The 13,984-nt window shown below is 39.3% G+C and overlaps 1 non-coding gene across 1 annotated transcript; it reads left to right on the top strand.

Moving 5' to 3' along the window:
• The first annotated feature begins 6,099 nt into the window (after positions 1 to 6,099).
• Positions 6,100 to 6,206, top strand: LOC138447010 (U6 spliceosomal RNA). Its single transcript, XR_011259647.1, has one exon. It is a non-coding gene; the product is annotated as a U6 spliceosomal RNA (small nuclear RNA).
• The last annotated feature ends 7,778 nt before the right edge of the window (positions 6,207 to 13,984 follow it).

Raw genomic sequence — 13,984 nt, forward strand, 5'->3', positions numbered from 1 at the left:
TGGAAAATTGTAGCCATTTTATTTCTTGCTTTGTCATAGTTTGATAAAACCCAAATTTACATTTATTATCTTAGGTGATTTCTATAAAGAACTTAGAGAGACCTTTTAAAGTGATTTGAAGAAAACATTAAAGGGTTTACTCAGCTCAGCTGAAAGCAAAAAGCAATCTGGGCTCTTGGATTATGAAATCCAGTTATCCAGTGATAACTGTGAACTAAAGAGATGCACAATGTGAGAGTTGCGAGTTTTTAAGTTTTATTTGGGGCAAATTTTATTTGCACCCTTGGAGACAGCTTCTCAGATGGCTCTGAGAGACTGCTCCAAAGAGACAGTTGGGGAAGGTCAATATATAAGATTTTGGTTAAGGGGGAGTTCAGTGCAGTCAGTGCTTACTTTGCAAAAGATTTTCTACTAGTCACAAGGAGCTGATGTCACCGTGAAGGATTTAATGCTTTTCTAAAATTTGAAGAGATGCAATGATTGGAATCATGAAATCAGTTCCTGAACATACTTAACTATCTAAAGACCTGTTCCACCAGTTTCCCTGGAGCACAGAGTGCCTCACTTTCCAACCTGAATTCCCCCCAGGCAGTGTTGAAAGTCAGTAGCTGCAGCAGCACGCACGGAGAGGCAGATGGCAAATGCCCTTTTTTTCTGACTCAATGTTATGACTTAGGAAGCCAAAGCTTCGTGGCTCAGGATCTCAAGTAATAAGCAGTAGAACTCAGCTTTAAAGTCATGTCTTTCTAACCACAAAGCCTGTTTTATTCTTCTATGCCTACTTGATTTGTTGACCATTATGGTGGGCCTTTTTTGTTGTTGTTTTACTTTTTGGCTATGCCCGGAGGCCTGCGGGATCTTAGTTCTCCAACCAGCCCTGGAAACCGTGCCCCCTGCATTGAGCCCAGAGTATTAACCACTGGACTACTAGGCAAGTCCCTCCAAATGTAGAAGTGATATGAAACATAAAACACAAATATAATCTAGGTTTGGGGCCCCGAAAAGCAAAGTAATGAAAAGAGACAGCATTGGCCTGCTGCATACAATAGCCCATGAAGTCAGTTGATGAAAGAATAAACACATTTCATAGTCATCGTTTTGCGCAATCCAAAATATGTGAGGGAGGTTATCTTTACACAACATTACAGCCTTTGATGTTCCTGTTCACTGTGCCATTTTGACTTTCTGAGGCAACATTTACTGTAGAGTCTGTCTCCCTTTGAGGGTTTTCTTTCAGATCAAAAAAGATAAGATAGAGTAGCATGGATGATTTTGGTATGTGCCTGGCTCCTCTCTGAGACAGAAATGTTTGCTTTTCTACAGTAAGGTCACTGGGAGACTAGCTCTGCACGTAGAATTTCAAATATAGCCTTTGTACTCCACTTCTCTTGGTTAATTTACATATTGTTGCTGTATCACCTGTTAGTGTTGCAGAGAACAGATATTCAAGTACAGTAGGAAGTTTATGGTTGCCCGATGACAGGAGCTGTTTATAATAGACAGAAAACTAGATCAAAGTTAGAAGGCTTTCTTCTAAAATTCTTGTCCCCTTTCTCATTTAAACCGATTTTGAAAATATCAAGAGAAGTTTTTTTCTTTACATCATCTTTCATGATAATATTGTTTGTCTCTTTCCTTTCCTTTCCACTTTTTTAAAGCTTATTTTGTAATATCTTGCCACACTTGATTGTTAAATTGCTTATTTGATCACCCATGCCCCCCTTAGATCATAAGCTCTCTCTGTCTTGTTCAAAACCGCATGCTTAGCACAGAGTCAAGCACTGGACACTCATGAACTATTTGTAGAATAAGTGCATGCTTATTTATTTATTTAATTTTTAAAAATTATTTTAAATTGGAGGATAATTGCTTTACAATGTTATGTTGATTTCTGCTGCACATCAACGTCTGTCAGCTGAAAGTTAAAGTGTTAGTTGCTCAGTTGTGTCCAACTCTTTTGCTACCGCATGGAGGATAGCCTGCTAGTCTCTGCTGTCCATGGAATTCTCCAGGGGATCTTCCTGAGCCTGGGATTGAACCTGAGTCTCCTGCATTGCAGGCAGATTCTTAACTGTTGTGTTAATTGAGTGATTGACTTCCTTTTTTTCTTTTTTTTAAACTGGATCACTAATACTTTCCCCTCAGTATTCAACCAGATCATTTTGAATAGTGGTATCTTTTTCTTGCAATACAACAATTTGATATGTAAATACATTTTGTGAAGAATATATAAAAAGACTGAGATAAGCTAAGAAATTGGACAGGAAAGGTGTTCTCACGAATGCAGTTATCAGCACCCTTTTTCCCCTATGGTTTCAGAGAGATTGACTCTTCTACTTGGACTACCCCCTGCAGCTGCTTGCCCATGGGGACTCTGGAAGCATCCAAAATTGTGCAGTGGCTAAGTTTGCTGAGAAGTTGTTGCCCATGGAAGACTGAGGGGCAGTGCTGACTTTGGCTGCAGTGCAGCTAGAATTTATATAGATTTCAGCATTGTAATCTAGATGCTGCTCACAACTTTAGAAAGACACAAGTTTAAGAGAAGGGGCCAACCAATACAAAGGATAAACCTACTACTCTTTTTTAAATTAGAAAAATACGGGTCATATTGAAGATAATGTAGATTCTTAGAAATCCATCTTCATCAATTTTTATTTAACTTTCCTTTCACCTATTTCCATCTTTATTTCAAGTCTCTCTCTCTCCTTTTTTTTTTGATAGAAAAGAAAAAACAGAATGCAGAAAACATAGAAAAATTTGTTACTTTTAAAATGTTTTCTCTGAAATAATATGAAGTATCTACTTATAGTAAAAGATTGACATAGATGAGTTAGTCTAAGATGCTTATGTGCTCAGTTGCTCAATAGTGTTGGACTCTTTGCAACCCTGTGGACAGTAGCCAACTCCTCTGTCCATAGGATTTCCCAGTCAAGTGTACTGGAGTGGGTTGCCATTTCCTCTTCCAGTAGCCTAAAATAAGTCAGGTGTATTCCTCAATAGGAATATTATAATATAAGTCCATTTAATTCAATTTGACAAATATTTGTTGGGTTTCTCTATGGGCAATGAAACATGTTCCATATAAATATACTAAGCATTTAAGTAAAACCGAAAGTGAGACCAATTGTTCAAACCATATGTAGAAAAAGTGAACACAAAAATATGTAGATAATGTTTTTTAAAAATTCTAGGTAGAAAACTGAGAGCTTTATGGGATCTTCCTTTATTTTTACTAAAAAAATTCTCTCATTTAGTGCCTGTAATTCTATTTTTCTTCCAAAGTTTGCCAGCTAAATACATGAGCTGCAAACCCTGTGGACCTGAGATACTTGGAAAATACCTAGGATGATAAAATTTCACAGTTTGGGTCTTCCATTTCCTTAGGCAAGTGATTTTTCTTGTGTTTCCAGTTTCCACTGATGAGTCTAGAAAAATTTGAGAAAGAAATCTTCAGAGTTTTTTTTTTTAAGTCAACTTACAAAACAAAAACAATTTTGCCCAGTGTATTAGAGTAGTAGCTTCCTTATAATTTCTTGGCAAGTTAAGTGATCAGAAAGAAAAGTGATAGGAAATACTTACTTTTGTTCACTTTAAGGACAAAAACAAAACAAGAATAACAAACATTCACTATTCTGAGAAAGTAAAAGGAGGTTACCATTCTTGATATTAACAAGGAGAGCTTGTTAATATCATGTGGCATTCGTAATCTCCAGTTATTTGATATATTTGAGAGATGAAAGAGCCAAAGGCTGAAAAGTTGGGAAGTAGTAATTTTGTACAGATGCATATAACCATCATGACATTTGGGGAACACACAGTTAGTCAGACTTAGTCGGTTGAGGTTTAAGACCATCTCATTCTTTGCCTATCATTGCTGGGTTCACCAAAATCTGATCAAACAGAAATAGTCTTGGGAATACATGGTTAGCCCAAGCTAGGTAGAATGTCTAGGAACATAGTGGGCATAAAATGAATGTGTTCATACAGTAATGCCTGTGTGGCTGAATTGAGAACAAGTTTGGTTAGACGAGAATGGCTGTAATAAAAAAATGAAAGAACAATGCTTGCTTAATCTAAGTTAAAGGGTAGAGGGAGCTGCTACTTATATATTGTGATTTGAAGTCTGCTGGATTTTTGTTCAGGGTCATTAGCTGGAACTTCTTTCAGATTACACTACTGAAACAGCCTAAGGCATTGGAATGCAGAACTGGTAAGTTTTAATGTTGTGTCTGAGATCTGAATTAGAGGGTGCCATTGGACAAGGCAGGCCTGAACAAAGTATTTCTGTGCCAAAGACAATTGGCAGCATATATAGGAGACTTCCCTGGTGGCTCAGATGGTAAAGCGTCTGTCTACAATGCGGGAGACCTGGGTTCGATCCCTGGGTCGGGAAGTTCCCTGGAGAAGGAAAAGGCAACCCACTCCAGTACTCTTGCCTAGAAAATCCCATGGACGGAGGAGCCTGGTGTCCACGGGGTCGCAAAGAGTCAGACACGACTGAGCGACTTCACTCACTCACTCTCTCATAGAGGCCTATCAGATAGACTTCCAAACAAACAGGGGCGCTGCAAGAGATTCTGGGGACAATAGGGGGAACTGCCTTATTTTAATAGTTCTAACTGGAACAAGAAATTTTAATTCTACATTGTAGACTCTGCAAATGCTTTAGAACTCATACTGGTTTCAACACATATTTTGACAAAACGGCAACATTTTAGTTTGTCTTCTATTTTCCTTTAAAAAATTGGTTGCCAGACAAATATCATGTGATGGCAGTTATATATGGACTCTAAAAACATAATAGAAATGAACTTATTTACAAAACAGAAATAGACTCATCGACATGAAAAACAAATTTGAGATTACCAAAGAGGAAAGGGAGTAGGGGATAAACTAGGAATTTGGGATTGTAGATACACACTGCTACTGCTGCTGGTAAGCTGCTTCAGTAGTGTCTGACTCTGTGCGACCCCAAAGACGGTAGCCCACCAGGCTCCCCTGTCCCTGGGATTCTCCAGGCAAGAACACTGGAGTGGGTTGCCATTTCCTTCTCCAATGCATCAAAGTGAAAAGTGAAAGTGAAGTCACTCAGTCGTGTCTGACTCCTAGCGACCCCATGGACTGCAGCCCACCAGGCTCCTCCGTCCATGGGATTTTCCAGGCAAGAGTATGGAGTGGGCTGCCATTGCCTTCTCCATAGATACACACTTCTATGTATAAAACAGATAAATAACAAGGACCTACTGTTTAGCACAGGGAACTATATTAAATATCTGTAATAAACAATAATGGGAAGGAATCTGAAATACATATACGTATGTGTGTATATATGTATATATACACATATACATACATGCTGCTGCTGCTGCTAAGTTGCTTCAGTCGTGTCTGACTCTTATCGACTCCATAGACTGCAGCCCAGCAGGCTCTTCCATCCATGGGATTTTCCAGGCAAGAGTACCGGAGTGGGTTGCCATTGCCTTCTCTGATAAACATACGTATATACATATATATAACTGAATCACCTTGTTGTACATCTGAAACATTGTAAGTCAATAATACTTAAAAAAAATTTGCTTACTATTTGCAATAACATGAATGGACCTCATGGGGATTATGCCAAGTGAAGTAAGTCAGAGAAAGACAAATACTATCTGTATGATGTCTTATATGTGGAATGTGGAATCTAAATACATTAATACATGATAAAAATGTAAATATATATTCTATATAAATATATATTATTATATTCCACATGTAAAAACTTTATGTATATGAAACCATGCTCACAGGTACAGACAACAGATTGGTGTTTGCCTGAGGTGGGGGATAGTGGGTGGGAGATATGGGTAACTTACTTTTAGTTTTGTTTTTAGCTTAAATACATTAACTTTATTTTAAAAATCAAACATAAAACAAAAGGTTGTCATGGCTTCATATTTTATCATAGGCTAAAACCAATTTATTCTAAATAGCATCTTGAAAATATATCCGGATGGTTTTAGCAAATGTATATTGACCTTTATAAAATTGTTTTGGTACCGAGATTGATTTCTTTTTTAATCACATATTTATTCTCCACTTTAAGACTTGCTGATTGTGCTTGCTTTGGCAGCACATGTACTAAAATTGAAATGATACAGAGAAGATTAGCATGGATCCTGTGCAAAGATGACATGCAAATCCATGAACCATCCCATATTAAAAAAAAAAAAAATCCTGCTGGCTTTAGAGTTCTGAGCAGCGCTAGTCCTGTGAGGCTTCTGTCTGCCAGCTCTGTTCCTAACCATCTTGTCTTGAACAGGAGACTTTTGGAACATGTAAACAAATGATGAAGTACAAACAGATTTCTATGTCTCTCTTATCTTTTTCAATCTCTCTTTCTCTCTCACCTTAGCTCCTAAATAATATATCCAATGCTGGGTGTAAGTAGTTACACAAGAAATATTCATTTTTTAATCTTTTCTAGTAAGTAATTTCGAATGTAGAAGTAGACAGTATATTTCCTTCCCACTAAACTAGTCCACTCCAGTACTCTTGCCTGGAAAATCCCATGGACGGAGGAGCCTGGTAGGCTGCGGTCCATGGGGTCGTACAGAGTCAGACACGACAGAAGCAACTTAGCAGCAGCAGCAGCAAACTAATCCTATCCCTGGAAACTCATTCTGTCATTTACATGCTAAACAATCATTGATGGAACATCTACAATGCAGTAAGCATTGTTCTAGAGCTAGGCGGGACAGACACGAACAATCCTCTGCACTCATGGACTCATAGTCAACGAAGGATATGGACAGGAAATTGGAAATCCTAATTCAGTATAGTAAATATATGCCTATGCCTGCGCAGGGCGCTTTATGAACACAGGAAAGAGCCCTGTAACTTAGTGGAAGGAGGGAAGGGATTACAAAAGAAGGAGGTCAGGATTCAGCTGAATTTTTAAAGGATGAGGGAGATTTAGTTATGGTGGAGAAAACTGGACAAGGTGTTTTAGATCAATAGTAGAATGTCAGCAAACGAATGGTGGCAATGGGAGAGGGTCACTTTTAAGGCTGAAGCTTTGGCAGAGCATGGGGATTGGGGAAGATCAGAAAGAAGCGATCAGCTTGGCTTTTCATGTCAAATGTTCATTGCAGCACTCCTTACCACAGAGAGGACATGGAAGCAACTTAGATGGCCATCAACAGATGAATGGATAAGGAAGTTGTGGTGCATATACACAATGGAATATTACTCAGCTATAGAAAGGAACACATCTGAGTCAGTTCTAAGGAGGTGGATGAACCTGGAGCCTATTACACAGTGAAGCAAGTAAGAAAGAGAGAGACAAATACCATATATTAATACATATACATGGAATCTAGAAACATGGTACCGATGATCCTATGTGCAGGGTGGTAAAGGAAACACAGACATAAAGAATAGACTTTTGGACTCAGTGGGAGGAGAGGGTGGGATGACTTGAGGGACTAGCATTGAAACATATGCATGACCATATGTAAAACAGATAGCCATTGGCAGTTTGATCTATGAAGCAGGACACCCAAAGCCAGTGCTTCTGTGACAACCTGGAGGCATAGGGCAGGGAGGGAGGTGGGAAAGGGGTTCAGGATGGATGGAACACAAATATACCTATGGCCAATTCATCTGGATGTATGGCAAAAACCATCACAGTGTTGTATTTATCCTCTAATTTAAATAAATAAAAGGATGCAATAAACATTGATTGATTTTTTGAATGAAAAAAAAAAAGAGTAAAGGCTTTAATCCAAAAGCTGGAGGGACTTTAACTCAAACTATTGGACACTGAAGCATTTAAAAGTGAGTGAGTGGAGAGAGGTACTTGCATTTTGGAAAGTCACTATGGTAAGGTAGAGGAGTATGTTTGGGTTGGGGTGAAAGGAAGCTCTTCCTTTGAGAAGACCTGTCAGGAGATGTGTAGTAACTCAGCTGAGATAGGAACCGTTTTTGAGCCCAGGTATTAACCACGCATTGTCAATTTTATTAGATGTAAGAGTTACGCAAGAGAAATATTCTTTCATGCTTGGAAGCTGATGATACCATGAGGAGAGAATCTGAGAGATGCTAAAGTCAAGCATCATTTCTAGGTTTCTGATTTGGGAAGAAGAGGATTTGGGGGTACAGTGATGAATATGTTGAATTTGAATGTCTGTGGAGTAAAACTGGAGATATCCAGGAGGCAATGTATGTGGAGCTCAGAAGAGTCATGTGAGATGGATAAAGATGGGAACCTCCTCGGAGAGGAGCTTATGCACAACCCTGAGTGTGGTTGAGACACTCAGAGAGTAGAGGAAACTCAAGCTTAGTAACAACATGGATATGGACATTATGTTACCTGTTATGTGATAATGTCCTGGTGGCTTCCCTGGTGGCTCAGATAGTAAAGAATCTGCCTGCAATGTGGGAGACCTGGGTTTGATCCCTGGGTTGGGAAACTCCCCTGGAGCAGGGCATGACAACCCCCACTCCAGGATTCTTCCCTGGAGAATGCCATGGACAGAGGAGCTTGGCGGGCTACAGTCCTTGGGGTCCCAAAGAGTCAGATACAACTGAGCGACTAAGAATAGCATAACATATGTGATAACTGACTAGGAATGGAGCCCCAGTAGCTAGTGTGAATATTTTAGTCCCTGAGAATAACGAAGAAATTTCAAACTGATATTTAAATTAACTCTTCATGTTTACCATGCCTATGTTCCTTTACTGTGCTTTGTGTTATTCTTTGCAATGTTGTGACCAGCTGATCTGTACTTTCCTGATTATATTATTATATGAATATATATAGTTATATTATGTATAACATATTTAATGTATAAATTTAATATATAAAATGTAATTATATATTTAATATATATAATATATACTTATATATATTTAATATATATGGTTATATTATCCAGTACACATATTACTGGATTAACTAGGTAGTTTCCCTTCATTCTTAACCAACACTTACTTTGAAAATTTACTTTTTTTTGATTATTGTTTTTCTCATTTTATTTCCATCATCTGATGTGTATTTTTTTCTACCCCTAATTAAAATGTGAGCGTTTCACTTGTAGGCTTACATGACTTGGGTCGCTTCAGTCATGTCCAACTCTGTGTGACCCCAAGGACTGCAGCCTGCCAGGCTCCTCTGTCTGTGGGATTCTCCAGGCAAGAATACTGGAGTGGGCTGTCATGCCCTCCTCTAGGGGATCTTCCTGACCCAGGGATCCAACTAGCATCCCTTATGTCTATCTGCGTTAGCAGGCAGGTGCTTTAACTAGCACCACCTGGGAAGCCCTTCACTTGTACCCAGCCCCACAGATTGAATATATGGATACAAAGGGGCAAGAACTTCCCCTTCAAGACCACCTTCACAAGAGGAACATATGTCTGCTTTCTTTCTTAGATGAAAATGATCCCCATGTGAGCCCCCATTAGGAAGACAAGGGCTTTGATGAATTTGCCTGGTTGTAATGGTGTGTATGGGGCAGAAGGAGAAGGGGACAACAGAGGATGAGATGGCTGGATGGCATCACTGACTCGAAGGACGTGAGTCTGAGTGAACTCCAGGAGTTGGTGATGGACAGGGAGGCCTGGCGTGCTGCGATTCATGGGGTCACAAAGAGTCGGACACAACTGAGCGACTGAACTGAACTGAACTGAATGGTGTGTATGCACAGTCCTCTGTAAACTTGCCTTGTTTTCTCTTTGGACCAAAGGTGGTCATCTCAGGGCTGAACAGCTGAGTGCACGGAGCTTCAGGCAGCAAGACGATAGTGTATGCTCAGCCTCACCCCTCTGGTTTTTGGCCCTCCAGATTATGCTGGGTGGCTCTCTTCCATCCTTGGCTACATTACCACTTCTTAATGTTGTCCTTTTATTCTAAAAGGACTTCAAGTCAACTCAGCATAATTGGAAGAGCATCTGCTGTATATAAGACACTGTGCTAAGTGCCAGAGATAATATCCAGAAAGAGTTGCTGTCTCTGTTTTAGAGGGGCTTATAATTTCATGAAAGATAGATATTTGCATAAATGATGAACGAGTCAGCATTTTAAGTCTTTTCTTTCTTTGCCTTTTTGATGGATTCTTGAAGTGAAATGAAGTCACTCAGTTGTGTCCAGCTCTTTGCGACCCCATGGACTGAAACCTGAAACCTATAGGCTCCTCCATCCTTCCACGGGATTTTTCAGGCAAGAGTACTGGAGTGGGTTGCCATTTCCTCCAGGGGGATCTTCCCAACCCAGGGATCGAACCCAGGTCTCCCGCATTGTAGGCAGAGCTTTCACCATCTGAGCCACCAGGGAAGTCCTTACTGAGGACCTACTTATTCAATTTCACCTACGAGAGAGAACTAGTTCATTTCACAGTTTTGTTGGATGCGGCGGCGGGGGTTGGGGGGAAGCAGGAAACCTTTCCTGGTAACCCTTTCTAAAATAGCAGCCTCCCAGTCTTGGAGAAGGTGATGGCACCCCAATCCAGTACTCTTGCCTGGAAAATCCCATGGATGGAGGAGCCTGGTAGGCTGTAGTTCATGGGGTTGCGAAGAGTCAGACATGACTGAGTGACTTCCCTTTCACTTTTCACTTTCATGCATTGGAGAAGGAAATGGCAAACCACTCCAGTGTTCTTGCCTGGAGAACCCCAGGGACAGGGGAGCCTGCTGGGCTGCCATCTATGGGGTCACACAGAGTCAGACACAATTGAAGTGACTTAGCAGCAGCAGCAGTCATGTATGGATGTGAGAGTTGGACTGTGAAGAAAGCTGAGCACCAAAGAATTGATGCTTTTGAACTGTGGTGTTGGAGAAGACTCTTGAGAGTCCCTTGGACTGCAAGGAGATCCAACCAGTCCATTCTAAAGGAGATCACTCCTGGGTGTTCTTTGGAAGGAATGATGCTAAAGCTGAAACTCCAATACTTTGGCCACCTCATGGGAAGAGTTGACTCATTGGAAAAGACTCTGATGCTGGGAGGGATTGGGGGCAGGAGGAGAAGGGGACGACAGAGGATGAGATGGCTGGATGGAATCACCAACTCGATGGACGTTGAGTTTGAGTGAACTCCAGGAGTTGGTGATGGACAGGGAGGCCTGGCGTGCTGCAATTCATGGGGTCACAAAGAGTTGGACATGACTGAGCGACTGAACTGAACTGAACTGAACTGAACTCAGACACACTCTGTCTCCTTTCCCTGCTAAAGGTCTTTTTTTTAGTGTTTATCATTATTTAACATGGCATATGTGTGTAGCTGCTCAGTCCTATCCGACTCTGTGTGACCACATGGACTATAGCCCACCAGGCTCCCCTGTCCATGGAATTTCCCAGGCAAGAATACTGGAGTGGGTTGCCATTTCCTCCTCCAGGGGATCTTCCCAACCCTGGGACTGAATGTGTCTCCCTTGTCTCCTGCATTGGCAGGTGGATTGGATTCTTTACCACTGAGCCACCTGGGAAGTCCATTAGCACTGTCTATATTTTACTTGTTTTTCTTATGTGTTATCTGTCTTCTATGCCTTGAAGACAGGGATTTTCACTAGCTTTATTCATTGCTGACTCCCTAGTGCCTTGGCAAATATTTGTTGAATGACTGAATGAATAATTAAGTACATGCACATATTCTTTCAACAAATACAAATACCTAGTGTGTGCCATGCACTTGGAAGGAAATGATAAATGAGACTTCCATGATCCTGCCCTCATGTAGTTTACATTTGGTGAGAGGATTGACATTAATTAAATAGTCACATAAATATGCAATTATAAAACTAATCCATATATCCTACCCTCATGTGATCAAGAAATACTAACATCAAATTTTACACTATAAATCCTCAATTTTCTAAATATTTTTATCTGTAAAGTAGATTTATCATAAACATATTGGTAAAGAGAGTAAAATGGAACATTTCCTGGCAAATAGACATGTTTAAGAGTTAATATAACACTATACTGCCCTCTTCCAGTCCATCTAGTATTTGGAAAATTAATCTGACAAAGGAAATTAATATCTTATACATATAATGACATTTTCTTACCTGCTTAGAATATTTATCCAGTGGGATATCACTCAGATGAAAGTGCTTTAAATGTGTGTGACTGTAGTTATATTCTGGATTAATTCATTTTCAGAATAGCCTCTTGTTTCAACAAATGAAGTTTGGAAACTTTTAGTGCTATAGCCAAGATATCAGATTTTGCAGCTCTAGTAGTGGAATATTCTTAACCCATTGAGTTTTATTGACTGTTAAAGTAAAATACAACCCAATCTGAACTTTCAGTTTCAAAATATGCATGTTTTGTTTATGAAGTCCTTTTGAAGTTTTAGCTTGTTATTTTAAAGGTTAATATCACTTCTTTGGTTTGAGATAGAAGTCTTAAGAGCAGATATAGTAACACTGGTTTTTGCGGATTATTTAAGAAGGATGTTAATCAGAAACTGCTCGAGTTCCTCTTAAGTTAACTTACTAAGGCATATACATTATATTTGTCTGAAATTTCATCCATGATTAACCTCAAGACTGTAATGATACTTCTTGTAGTTCAATTCCTACAAGAAGCAGTCTTCGGTGAAATAGTTGGTAAATAAAGTTGTCCTATTTATTGACAGTCATAACTAAAGTATCACTGTCTGCTGCCCCTCCTCCCCACAAATTTTAGGATCACAGAATTAACATAGCACATTAAAAAAAAAAATCCAAAAACCTACCAGCTGCAGTCTTTTAAAGTCTGGTATCATTTTGTTAGCACAATGCCTGCCTACGTGAGCAAAAACATGGGAACTGTAGCCCAACGCAGTTGACAAGATTTTTTATTTTCATGATTACTTCTCTGCTTTTTTTTTTTTTATTTTGCCTGCAGGCAAAGGTTGGCATACATGTCAAGAGAATGTTCTCCAGCTGGGGCCTGCAGTACAGAGAATTGTATATACCAGGGGGCTCCTGGGACTCTAGGCAGATTATTATGGTAATATTGGAGGCTGTTGTCCTCTCTTCCCACAGCTGGGCCGCCTCTCTCATTGTAAGTATTGAAGCAATATGTTTTGCAAATTATACGTTGGGAACAACAGGGACCCAGTAAAGTGAGGAAAAAGAGAAACATTGCAAAATGTTGCCTTTAATATTATATTTTTTCTTGTTCATCAAGCAAAATAAATGAAAGCTTTAATTTTTTTTAATTAAATGAGGATCGTATATGGAAAAAACAGAGCTCTGAGAGGAGAAACTTAATATTGATTTTATTGAGTGAGCGTTTTAAGAAAATATCGTTGCGGAGAAATTAGACAGTAGCCTGATTCAAGAGAAACATGGTAAGATGACATAATAGCCTTTATTATGGATTTCAGAAATCCTTTTGAGTCCAATGAAGCTGGGCTAGCAAAAACTGCACAGAAAATATCATTTTAATTAGTGCTAATGTGATCTCGTCATGGTCCAGCTGTTTCACGCAGGAGGAAAATGTGTGTTACTTTATTAGTAATGCATCTTAGAAAAAATGTCACTTCTGATTTTAAGCATTTGTTATTAAAGTACATTTTAATACAATAGTAGAGAAACATGATTGATTTGGCGAAATGAGGCATTAGTGAAATTCAGGCAAAAGGGCTTAAAAGCCTTCTTAATTGAGGAAGAAATGTTTTCCTTCTGTCTGACCTTCCTTTCTGGAAACATTAATAACAAAACAAGAGTCATCTCTCTATGGCAGATTTTGAAGACATACCATGTAAGAGAGAGTTAAAATGTCAAAAATTCACAAATGAGCACTTTTTTCCCTTCTGGAGCACAAACTTACCCCTCAATTTAAAGTTGTAGGCTAATTTTAACAAGTGCTCTGCTAATCCAGTTTTCATTAATGAATTTAAATTTATTCATCAGCAAACATTTTCACATCTCTTTTGATAGAGAATGCTCAACTTATTCTTTTGGGTCGAGCTTTCATTATTCCAGCAAGTCTTAACCCAACTCCTTCATCCAGACAT

This window comes from Ovis canadensis, chromosome 10, assembly GCF_042477335.2.
Source record: "Ovis canadensis isolate MfBH-ARS-UI-01 breed Bighorn chromosome 10, ARS-UI_OviCan_v2, whole genome shotgun sequence".
Classification (NCBI taxonomy): Eukaryota; Metazoa; Chordata; class Mammalia; order Artiodactyla; family Bovidae; genus Ovis; species Ovis canadensis.